Here is a 9,542-nt window from a genome sequence, read left to right as displayed (position 1 = left end):
CTGGTGCCGATCTCCCCGCTGACCGGCGGAAATCCTCCACTGATACCGACCGACTCGTCGATCGGTAGAAATCCTCCGATGTATGGTGTCTTTGCCGGCGGCAAAGAAGACACCGTTGGTGCCGATCGTCCACAGACCGGCAGGGATTCCTCGACTGGTCGCCTCGATGACCAGCAGGAGTCGATGGTGAACCGGGGACTGTAGGCCGGTTCCACTCCACGGGCACTGAATCCGGTTCGGACGGACCAAAATGTTGAGGCGCCGCAGTGCCTCAAACGGGAAGCTCTAGGATTTCTGGCGGGATGGAGTCTCGTTTCCACTGATCGCTCCTCGACCAGCAGAAAGCTTCGCTGATACCGACCGACTCGTCGATCGGTAGAAGTCCTCCGATGGGATGGTGTCAAAGAAGACTCCGTTGGTGCCGATCGTCAACAGACCGGCAGGGATTCCTCCGACTGGTCGCCTCGATGACCAGCACGACGCTTTGCTGAGGTCGACCGACTCGTCGATCGACGGAAATTCTCCAATGAAATGGTGTCTTTGCCGGCGGCAAAGACGTCACCCTTGGTGCCGATCGTCCACAGACCGACAATGATTCCTCGACTGGTCGCCTCGATGACCAGCAGGAGTCGATGGTGAACCGGGGACTGTAGGCCGGTTCCACTCCACGGGCACTGAATCCGGTTCGAAGGACCAAAATGTTTGGGGCTCCGCAGTGCCTCAAACGGGGAATTTCTTTCCTCGGAAAGAAAACACTGGTTTACACTTAAACCACTTTATTCCTCTTCACTTGGCGTTGTCCAAGCCACGCCAACGCTTATAAGTACACTTCACTTAACTTCACACTACTTGACCGTTAGCCGGGTCAGAATAAACTATTTCGCAGTTCGGAGTTGGTGCTCTCCTTTTATAGCACTCCGGAAGGCATCCAGAACTAGGGGCAAGACACTGTGCAAACGAGAGTAACTCTGAGAAATTCTGAGTAACTCTTTTCACCAATGATCGACGAAATCTGTTGAAAAACACCCCTAAAACTGCAAGAAAGGCGAGATATCGGGCAATATTGTTTTGATTTTGCGATGAATCAGGCAACACCCAAGCAGAAACGGGAGCAATCCGGAGGAATTCTGAGCAACTCTGTGAAGGAAAATGTACTCTCCAGAACAGTGTCTTGCCCCAAGATCCAGAATGTTCTACAATATTCCCGGTATGAAATATTCCAGAACATTCCACCAATCTGGCTGCACTGCTCGAAGAAAGCCACTCACGGTCACTCACGAGCGGCCTGCACATATTCTTCCAACTGGATGCCGCCTAGGGGCAAGACACTGTGCAAACGAGAGTAACTCTGAGAAATTCTGAGTAACTCTTTTTACCAATAATCGACGAAATTTGTCGAAAAACACCCCTAAAACTGCAAGAAAAGCGGGATATCAGGCAATATTGTTTTGATTTTGCGATGAATCAGGCAACACCCAAGCAAAAACGAGAGCAATCCGGAGAAATTCTGAGCAACTCTGTGAAGGAAAATGTACTCTCCAGCACAGTGTCTTGCCCCAAGGATGCCGCCGCAATGACGCGCGCTCGCTCGCAGCTGTCATCATCAATCATCATCGTCATCATCGTCGGTGGTGAGTGGTCCCGCACTGTCGCCGTGTTTACGTTTGTGGGAGCTCGAGTGACGCCGTTCAATCTCGTAGGGGATAGTGGGGCACTTTCTTCACCGGAGCGTCCGATGGGCGCGAACACAATGTACAATCGAAATCACTAGTAGCCAAAACATAGTCGTATGTCCAGGAGTAGTTTTGGAAAAATTATGCTAGAAGAAAAATGTTTTTGATTCCGAGCAAATATGGGGGGAACAAGTCTCCCCAGGGATCAAGTCTCCTCAGTCTCCCCTAATTATTTCTTTCTCAAGGATTATTGATGAAATCACGAAGATCAAACCAAGTATCAATCCAATATCTTCGACATTGCCCCTTTCCAGAGAAATGGGTCTAGCCGAGTTTTGAACAGAGAGAAAATCTCCCGGCAGTATGAGAGAAGGGAGAGAAGTTAATGCATAAAGAGGAAAAAAATGTAGCATACGTGCACAGCTAGCAAAGCAAAGCCTTTTATTGATTGGTGGTGGTTGATTTTCAGTCCTACCAAACCCAATGCGGAAGATAATGTATACAATGCATTTCTGTCAAATTTTGTTTTGTTTTTTTTTGAATAAATGTGAATGGAAAACATTGTTTCTTCTTCTAAGCTTTACCATTTTTACACATTCAAACATATTATACATATTTTTTATTACGAAATATTTTTGGACAGCCCATGGGATGGGACTTTAAATACCTTCAGCGCCGTCTTGCTGAATTACCTTTATATTTCGACATTACACAAAATTACTACTGAAGGGTGTTTTTTTGTCAGAAGGGGCAACGCAAGTAAGCCACCATGATTTGCAAACTATGAATTAATTTTTAATCAGTATTAACGAGATTTTTAGCATTAGGCTAGTTCATCTCGGGACCCACGCTTTATTTCCCTTACGAAGGAAGAACTCACACTTTGTAAATTTGTCGGGAGTGGGATTCGATCCCAGGTCATCGGCGTGATAGTCACGTGATTTAACCATCACACCAGGTCCGCTCCACGAATTATTAATTAACTGGTGTTAGAGACCGGCAAAGCACCAGTAATTTTTTTAGCAAAGTTCGGTGGGACACCAACCGACTTATAAGATTACATAAAAAAAGTTGTGAACTGTTTATTACCACTAATGCATTGTAATCGTTGGATTCATTACATTTAAATAAAAAATCTTGGGGAAAATACTTCTGCATACATTGTTTCTTTTGTTCGATGATTTATTACATCTGAATTCAGTTTTCTTTTTTGTATGTATTATACATTTCAATAGCTGTTTATTTAACTTTAAAAAAAATATATGTATGGCAACACGGCAATGATGATGCTCTCGATCACGCGCTGCTGCATTGAAAGGATGATAGGTTGATCTGGAGGGAAAATATTGAACCAATCAATTGATCCATGGAATAATTTGACCCATGGTTTGAGCAATCTTTGAGAGGATTGATGTAAAATTTTTGGAGGTGGGGAAATATTGAAGAGAAACTTGAAGTAAAATGCGCTATGGAGGGGAAATATTGCTGCGTGGTTGATCAAACGGAAGATAGGGGAAAAGTTGAATGATTGATATCAATCTATTTTTGAACAATATCATACCTTCAATGTTTCCATAAAACGGCCAACTATTGATCAATATATGCATCGTGTGACTGGCGCTATTCATAAAATGAGCGATCAGCTGATCCGAAACGTCTCGTCTCGCGTCTCGTAAAATATGGCTCATTTCTGAGTGTACCTGTGTGTCTGTGTTTCACAAATGATCGACGAAATTTGTCGAAAAACACCCCTAAAACTGCAAGAAAAGCGGGGCCGGCGAAGCTGGCCCGCAACTCAACTCGTCGAAAACTTATCGTTTACTGTTTTACATGCATGTTCATTGGTGTTAGTGAAATCATGTTTGACATATCGTTTTGTTTACATTTGGCTTGCCAGGAAATCCGTACGCCTAAATTCGTCAACGGTTTTTTTTTTGCGTTTCAACAATGAAAGTGTACTTTACAGCTAGTAAGTAATGTTTTATAATATTATTACAATGTAGGTGAATAATTTGTTCCGTTTTAGGTTGATGGAGGAATCCGATGAACGGGTTCTACTGCAGAACAGATCGTGTCGCTGATGGAAAAAACAATCAATGTGACAAAGCCGGCTGGTGTGCCCAGGTTGCTGACGCGTGCCCTAGACTCCGGACGAAGCTGGCCATCAACTTGTAAATACGGCCAAGCGGTGGAAAGTTTCCTTCGCACCGAGGAAGAAAAGTTGAACAAATTTGCCAAGCAGGCTCTGAAGGCGTAGGCCGGAGGCCATCAAGTATGTTCTGCCCAAAGATTTGAAAGTGGTTCCGCAGCATACGGTTCGGAGCAGTGCCGGAAAGAGTCCACTAGTGAAGAGAAGAAAGTACTGGAGTACATGCCGCACACCAACTCAAAGATTTATTAAGGCATACGTTCCGTTCATGGATATCGATCTGATGGAGAAGTTTTTTTTTCGCTTTCGGATTGCTATGTTCTGCTGGAGTTGGCCCCCAAACAGAAGCGAGACTTTGTGCAGTGGATCCGAGTTAACGAGCTCAACGAAAACCCGGTGCTAATCGCAGAGGAACATGCGGATTTCTACCACCAGACGGTGGTTTCGGATTGTAGCTTTGTGACATTGTTGGCGGAACTTGTACGAGAAGAAGTATCGATTTTTTATTCTAGTTATAATCATAGTTGAAAGTATTGGACCCGGATGCACGTCAATGGGATCTCGAGGAAGGACTTTATTGGCGATTGATTGCCAATGCCTCGGATGGAGAAAGCCTTCATGAAGCTAATAGGAGGATACGATTTTCTAATAGAGTAAGTTTTGAGTTCTCTCGTTATTCTTTTAAAACAATTTTTATTTTTGAGAAAGGGATATGAACTTTGAAAAAGAAATTTTCAATGATCACGAAGTTGAAGATAAAATTTAATTTAGTTTCCCTTGTATAATACAGGGGTCAACCAAAATATCCGAAAAAAAAAACCGTAAAGACAAAAAAAAACCGGTAATTTTTTGCGGATTTTATCGGATTTTTTTGTCCTTTTTCGGCATTTGTTTTTAATATTTCGGCTTGTCAATACTAATGTCGGTCCCCCCCGGCTTAATATCGACCTGCACACTTCGACGGGATGGATACCAGAAAGAGCGTTGATTAGACCAAAAGATCCGGACTTCAACGCCGATGCCATTTCAATCGACATAGGGAAGGCCTCGGTGCCTCCTTGGTTGCATTTGCTATGGTGAGGTAACTCAGCTTTGACATGAAGTTCAAATACACTTGGGTGTATTCCAGATTTGTGCTGAGCTTGTATAAAACCTATAATATAAATATCTCAAACATGGCTGCATATGAAAGCCTTAGGTATAAGATGTAGGGGTAGGCGGGGCAATATGGACACCCTAAGGTTTTTGCCAATTTTACCTGGCAAGATGTCAAAAAAGTTTAGTTTTTTGATACATGTATCCTTTTAAAGTCTATTTAGCATCTATTGCATAAGAATGCTCACGAAGAAAAATGATTTATCCACTTCAAAAAATGTTATGAAAAATGTTAGTTTTTCATGACCGTCTTCAAGCATACGGGGCAGAATGGACACCCCCATGGGGCATTATGGACACCATGAGACTTTCACGAATTTCGTACATTATTTACACCTATAAAGTAATTTCATTACGAAACAACTATTATGGACGAATAATACACCGAAGTAGTTCATTTTTGTACAGTTAATTTAATTTCAGGCTGTTTTGGATAAAGCTTCGTTTTTATCGGCATGTACAGCTGTGCCTAGAACAACTATTTTCCACTGCTGTCATTTTTTGACCAATTTGTTTCACCCTATGTCTACTATAGTGAACTTTTAACCGAAAATATACTGAAATCGAAGAATTTGGTTGGTTTGTGATTTAGGTTATGTTTTTCCCTTGCAGCTTCTTTCAAAAAGGTGAGTGTCCATTTTGCCCCGGCAGCAGAAGATATTTCCAAACTTGATTTTTGATATAATAAAGAAGAAAATATAAACATGTTAAGCATGTACATACAGCAAAACTACTTGCATGTGTTCTAGAAATATCAGGTTTTAATCGGCCTGCAATAAATTAATCACTAAACCTTATTATAGATGGTGTGAAAATTATAATTTCCATGAACAAAAAACGGAGGACGCAACTTTTTCGTGTAAAATAAAGTATTATTTTATTTTCGAATGTTTCTTTCCTGAAACTACGTTTTAAACAAATGGACTATATTCTCCATTCATTATAGGTTCAAAAAAGTTCGCATATTTCAAAATATTGAGGGTGTCCATTCTGCCCCGGGTGTCCATAATGCCCCGCCTACCCCTAAAACAAAAAAAATTGAAAAAAAATCATCGAGAACCACAATGAAGAATCTAATGAAAGTTTGAATGAGATCGAAGAAATATTGGATAATTCAATTGTCAATTTACCGATGTTAACTAGAAATAAGACAAGTAACAGAAAAAAGTGAACAACATGTAATTAATGAAAATTAAATAAAAAATAGAGACGAACCAGCCAAGGGCTGAAAGTCTCTCTAATAAAGAAAAAAAAATGTCGTTCACCATATGTTGTCACCTAAGTGTATTTGATGCTTAGGTGTGAAAAACATTTTATTTCAGATTCGTTCTGAGCTTAATGTTGTCATTCACCATATGTTGTCACCTAAGTGTATTTGATGCTTAGGTGTGAATAACATTTTATTTCAGATTCGTTCTGAGCTTAATGTTGTCATTCACCATATGTTGTCACCTAAGTGTATTTTATGCTTAGGTGTGAATAACATTTTATTTCAGATCCGTTCTGAGCTTAATGTTGTCGTTTACCATATGTTGTCACCTAAGTGTATTTGATGCTTAGGTGTGAATAACATTTTATTTCAGATCTGTTCTGAGCTTAATGTTGTCGTTCATCATATGTTGTCACCTAAGTGTATTTGATGCTTAGGTGTGAATAACATTTTATTTCAGATTCGTTCTGAGCTTAATGTTGTCATTCACCATATGTTGTCACCTAAGTGTATTTGATGCTTAGGTGTGAATAACATTTTATTTCAGATTCGTTCTGAGCTTAATGTTGTCGTTCACCATATGTTGTCACCTAAGTGTATTTGATGCTTAGGTGTGAATAACATTTTATTTCAGATTCGTTCTGAGCTTAATGTTGTCATTCACCATATGTTGTCACCTAAGTGTATTTTATGCTTAGGTGTGAATAACATTTTATTTCAGATTCGTTCTGAGCTTAATGTTGTCATTCACCATATGTTGTCACCTAAGTGTATTTTATGCTTAGGTGTGAATAACATTTTATTTCAGATTCGTTCTGAGCTTAATGTTGTCGTTCACCATATGTTGTCACCTAAGTGTATTTGATGCTTAGGTGTGAATAACATTTTATTTCAGATTCGTTCTGAGCTTAATGTTGTCGTTCACCATATGTTGTCACCTAAGTGTATTTGATGCTTAGGTGTGAATAACATTTTATTTCAGATTCGTTCTGAGCTTAATGTTGTCGTTCACCATATGTTGTCACCTAAGTGTATTTGATGCTTAGGTGTGAATAACATTTTATTTCAGATTCGTTCTGAGCTTAATGTTGTCATTCACCATATGTTGTCACCTAAGTGTATTTTATGCTTAGGTGTGAATAACATTTTATTTCAGATCCGTTCTGAGCTTAATGTTGTCGTTTACCATATGTTGTCACCTAAGTGTATTTGATGCTTAGGTGTGAATAACATTTTATTTCAGATATGTTCTGAGCTTAATGTTGTCGTTCATCATATGTTGTCACCTAAGTGTATTTGATGCTTAGGTGTGAATAACATTTTATTTCAGATTCGTTCTGAGCTTAATGTTGTCGTTCACCATATGTTGTCACCTAAGTGTATTTTATGCTTAGGTGTGAATAACATTTTATTTCAGATCCGTTCTGAGCTTAATGTTGTCGTTTACCATATGTTGTCACCTAAGTGTATTTGATGCTTAGGTGTGAATAACATTTTATTTCAGATTCGTTCTGAGCTTAATGTTGTCGTTCACCATATGTTGTCACCTAAGTGTATTTTATGCTTAGGTGTGAATAACATTTTATTTCAGATCCGTTCTGAGCTTAATGTTGTCGTTTACCATATGTTGTCACCTAAGTGTATTTGATGCTTAGGTGTGAATAACATTTTATTTCAGATCTGTTCTGAGCTTAATGTTGTCGTTCATCATATGTTGTCACCTAAGTGTATTTGATGCTTAGGTGTGAATAACATTTTATTTCAGATTCGTTCTGAGCTTAATGTTGTCGTTCACCATATGTTGTCACCTAAGTGTATTTGATGCTTAGGTGTGAATAACATTTTATTTCAGATTCGTTCTGAGCTTAATGTTGTCGTTCACCATATGTTGTCACCTAAGTGTATTTGATGCTTAGGTGTGAATAACATTTTATTTCAGATTCGTTCTGAGCTTAATGTTGTCATTCACCATATGTTGTCACCTAAGTGTATTTTATGCTTAGGTGTGAATAACATTTTATTTCAGATCCGTTCTGAGCTTAATGTTGTCGTTTACCATATGTTGTCACCTAAGTGTATTTGATGCTTAGGTGTGAATAACATTTTATTTCAGATATGTTCTGAGCTTAATGTTGTCGTTCATCATATGTTGTCACCTAAGTGTATTTGATGCTTAGGTGTGAATAACATTTTATTTCAGATTCGTTCTGAGCTTAATGTTGTCGTTCACCATATGTTGTCACCTAAGTGTATTTTATGCTTAGGTGTGAATAACATTTTATTTCAGATCCGTTCTGAGCTTAATGTTGTCGTTTACCATATGTTGTCACCTAAGTGTATTTGATGCTTAGGTGTGAATAACATTTTATTTCAGATTCGTTCTGAGCTTAATGTTGTCGTTCACCATATGTTGTCACCTAAGTGTATTTTATGCTTAGGTGTGAATAACATTTTATTTCAGATCCGTTCTGAGCTTAATGTTGTCGTTTACCATATGTTGTCACCTAAGTGTATTTGATGCTTAGGTGTGAATAACATTTTATTTCAGATCTGTTCTGAGCTTAATGTTGTCGTTCATCATATGTTGTCACCTAAGTGTATTTGATGCTTAGGTGTGAATAACATTTTATTTCAGATCCGTTCTGAGCTTAATGTTGTCGTTCACCATATGTTGTCACCTAAGTGTATTTGATGCTTAGGTGTGAATAACATTTTATTTCAGATTCGTTCTGAGCTTAATGTTGTCGTTCATCATATGTTGTCACCTAAGTGTATTTGATGCTTAGGTGTGAATAACATTTTATTTCAGATTCGTTCTGAGCTTAATGTTGTCATTCACCATATGTTGTCACCTAAGTGTATTTTATGCTTAGGTGTGAATAACATTTTATTTCAGATTCGTTCTGAGCTTAATGTTGTCGTTCACCATATGTTGTCACCTAAGTGTATTTGATGCTTAGGTGTGAATAACATTTTATTTCAGATTCGTTCTGAGCTTAATGTTGTCATTCACCATATGTTGTCACCTAAGTGTATTTGATGCTTAGGTGTGAATAACATTTTATTTCAGATTCGTTCTGAGCTTAATGTTGTCGTTCATCATATGTTGTCACCTAAGTGTATTTGATGCTTAGGTGTGAATAACATTTTATTTCAGATTCGTTCTGAGCTTAATGTTGTCATTCACCATATGTTGTCACCTAAGTGTATTTTATGCTTAGGTGTGAATAACATTTTATTTCAGATTCGTTCTGAGCTTAATGTTGTCGTTCACCATATGTTGTCACCTAAGTGTATTTGATGCTTAGGTGTGAATAACATTTTATTTCAGATTCGTTCTGAGCTTAATGTTGTC

At 38.9% G+C, this 9,542-nt stretch overlaps 1 long non-coding RNA gene across 1 annotated transcript in view; it reads left to right on the top strand.

Moving 5' to 3' along the window:
* Positions 1-3,655: 3,655 nt before the first annotated feature.
* The window catches only part of LOC115269593 (uncharacterized), a 29,725-nt gene continuing 23,838 nt past the window's right edge, over positions 3,656-9,542 (top strand). Inside the window, exon 1 of the long non-coding RNA XR_003898821.2 lies at positions 3,656-4,475. This is a non-coding gene — a long non-coding RNA (uncharacterized LOC115269593). The remainder of the gene's footprint in view (positions 4,476-9,542) is intronic.

Source organism: Aedes albopictus, chromosome 2 (genome assembly GCF_035046485.1).
Source record: "Aedes albopictus strain Foshan chromosome 2, AalbF5, whole genome shotgun sequence".
Taxonomy (NCBI): domain Eukaryota; kingdom Metazoa; phylum Arthropoda; class Insecta; order Diptera; family Culicidae; genus Aedes; species Aedes albopictus.
This window is presented reverse-complemented; position numbering and strand designations above follow the sequence as displayed.